This window comes from Mercenaria mercenaria, chromosome 5 (genome assembly GCF_021730395.1).
Source record: "Mercenaria mercenaria strain notata chromosome 5, MADL_Memer_1, whole genome shotgun sequence".
Lineage (NCBI taxonomy): Eukaryota > Metazoa > Mollusca > Bivalvia > Venerida > Veneridae > Mercenaria > Mercenaria mercenaria.
This window is the reverse complement of record NC_069365.1, coordinates 40,915,905-40,919,202: the sequence shown is the minus strand read 5'-3', so window position 1 is coordinate 40,919,202 and position 3,298 is coordinate 40,915,905. Positions and strand designations below refer to the sequence as shown.

General features: G+C 32.9%; 1 long non-coding RNA gene across 1 annotated transcript; it reads right to left on the bottom strand.

Moving 5' to 3' along the window:
- Window positions 1–1,213: 1,213 nt before the first annotated feature.
- LOC128557473 (uncharacterized) lies at window positions 1,214–2,868 on the bottom strand. The gene is made up of 3 exons (XR_008371177.1): window positions 2,751–2,868; window positions 1,923–2,039; window positions 1,214–1,527 (listed from the first exon to the last, which is right to left on the bottom strand). It is a non-coding gene; the product is annotated as an uncharacterized LOC128557473 (long non-coding RNA).
- Window positions 2,869–3,298: the final 430 nt, after the last annotated feature.

Below are 3,298 nucleotides of genomic sequence, written 5' to 3'. Positions count from 1 at the left end.
TGTACTTCAAGCAATTTCTGTTGCAAACATTTTTTTTTAAAATAGTGTCCAACTCTCAGAGAATGTTTATTGTGCAACTGATTGAAGAGGCAAATCATAAATCTTTCAAAGTTGCTGCAGATAGCGCGTAATTTCATTTCTAATCACGTATAACGACGTTTGGGCACAAAACAGAGACTTATTTTTAGCTTTTTGTGATTTTGGAAGATCAGTGAAATAATATGGTCGATGTTTTGCTATGGTGTGCACTAGCCTTGTGTGTATCTTGCCCAAGAAATTACTTAATGCAAACCGGGTAACCTGATAAGTTCTCGTCTCAATTCTTAGTCCAAATTCTAAGTTTCCATCTCCATTGACCTGTATTTATAATTGACAGAAAATTTCTTAAAGATATTTTACATAAAAGAAATATTATAATGGAACTAATATATAGCAAACTTAAGTTCTAATTTCAATCGATCTGAAATCTACAATTCCTTGTTCAATTTTTCAGGCAAAAACGCAAGACTGAGATAGCGATGGGAATTCTCCTCTGGAATGTGGTATTTGCGAAAAGAAATCCCGTTCACGATCTGTGCTTCAACGCATTTGTCGTCACATGAAACAAGAAACTACCAGGATACATGATTTGTTCATAAAAACTGTTTTTCGTAAAATATTAGTACAGGTAGTTTTGATAGAAAAAAAAACACAACACATTTATATACAACAAAGATGTAATAATATAATGACATAAATGCATACGTTATGTTTCATTTCTAGATTAAATGTACAAAAATATATCCCAGTCTTAAGATATGATTATGATGCTCGTTAGAAGTTATAGTAGTTGTTTATCCACCTGCGCAGTCTTGTGTCGATATAACATGATCATAATACGAAACAAGACTATTGAGTGTTGGATATAAGATACATGTAAAATACCCCTTTACGGACATGCGGCATAGTTCATATTTTGTTTCTGAAACATAAATCGTCGTCTTTGAATATCTTATAAGTTATACTACTATGTACCAAAACAATAAATAATTCGATACTAACACTAAAACACATGGACGATGTACAATGAGTAAAACTGAGATAAAATTTTTAACTCATCTATGTTACAGTGTAACATCTGCTGAAACATGAATGTAGCTCCCATCATTTTGCACGGTATCCAAAAAGATGTAATCTTGGACACAAGCAACTTTATTAAGGCAGAATTGAAAACAGTAGAGTTGGCATTTAAATTTGTGGTGGCAATCAACAGAAAACATCATAATTATGTTTGTTCATTTTCAGAGAAGACGGATTTAATCGCAGCCGAACATTTTCTTGTTATAGTTTATCAATTTCAATCAACTGTATACAGCGGAACTGTTGCGCTGTATTTTAATTTGTGAGGTTGCTCAAAATATAGTCTTAGTGGACTCGTCAACTCTGTAATGTGACTTAACTGGTCGAACACCTCTTGATATATCATTCAATTTTCTTAATGTTCCATACTTTGGTATGCTTCCTTTCCTTCGGTTAAACTCGTGGTCTCTGCAATAAAAAGTAACACTGGTAATTTGTGTAATATATTGCAATGTAATGCAAAATTAACAATATATAATATAAAGAACTGAACATTCAACATTATACACTGTTGCACTTGACGCTTTTGTTTTGTTTCTAACAGTTAAAATAAAATTTTGCAAGTAAACGGCATTTATGTTTGTCCTTGCCATTCATTTCTGTAGCAATATTTATATGTCTTCTGTATTATGGCACTGCAATTAATTTACTTTTCATTACTGGTTGGTAACCAACATTGCTTGTGTGTACGCAAAAAATGTATCTGACTTCAGGTTGCTAAAATTGTTGGTTCAGAATAGAATTAGAAAATAAGAATAGGCTTACAAAATTTATAAATTGTCTTTGATAACAATAACACTTACCTAACGGTTATTTCTGATATACGTGTTAGCGTAGTTTGTTCAACTAATGAAGATTCATGTTCATACTCTCGGGTCATAATAGCGTCTGATGTTCATAGCATCTAGACCTGAAAAGATCTGAAAGAAAACAACTGCATGTTAAAGTCGTTGTCTGTATAGCGTGTATATATGGACAAGATCCAAAAGACAAAATTTACCTATAGACAATGTCTCCGAAAGTTTAATTTTATTTCTGCTTGCAATCTAGACAGCTGAATTTATAAACAGGGAAGATGTTAAAATTATGTATGAACACTAACCCTAATCCTACCAGGTTTCATGAAAACATGATAAGGTTTTTTTTTATCAACAGTTATATTAAAATATCAAAGAGCCATTTGATGCTATAAAAATGTACGACCCTAAACAGAAAAGAAATGTACACGAGTTGCACAATTAACATTCTCTGATAGTTGGACACTATTTTTCAGAAAACGTTTGCAACAGAAACTGCTTGAAGTACCAGTTTGCAACAAAAAAGAGCTTGAACAAGATTTATTTGGGTATAGCACTATCCCGAAAACATGCAGAGCCAAACGTTTATAGAATTCTTCACAATTAGTTGTTTTGTCTCGTTTAAGGGCCCCAAAACAGGCTAGTTTGATCATTAGAATAGAAAAAACGGCAAGAAACGACGAAATTCAAATATCAAAACATGAACATGACCATTCAATAACTTCGAGAATTCGAAATCTACAACCCTGAAACGCAAAACCGAGTGTGACGTAGACATAGAACTGATGCATGCACATATCCATAGAGTTCAAAATACCATAGAAACCCACTTACCTGATAAAAAAAACAAGCGAACACGCGATGATTTCAGAAAATATCCGCCATTTTGTAAGTTTGCAACCATTTCGCTCGCTTGACCCAAGTGTGCAACCACTTCACGTCCTGCCCCTTGTGTGAGTTGTGATTTTTGAGGACACGTCACGGCTAAGATATTTTAGCAGTATTGCAATACACAATTGGTATTAAAATTGTGTTTCCATTAGATAAATCCTTAATATCTATGTAAAAATATGGGATGTGTTTTGTATTTTTGCAACACTGTGAGTTGCTCTAATTAGTGACAAATGATTTAAACAATAGGAATTCTTACGTGATCTGGATAGACAAAACGACAGTAAGGTAACACTATTTACAGGTTATTAGATTTGTATCGAGACATATGCACGAGTTCTGTAGCGGAAATAATGCGCGACTTTACTGGAGCGCAATATTATTCCGCGAAAGAACGAGTGCATATTTCTCGATGCAAATGTAATAACATTTTTATTACATACTCATTTATACTTATAACTATTATATAAATGATATAAATTTGTTCTTTA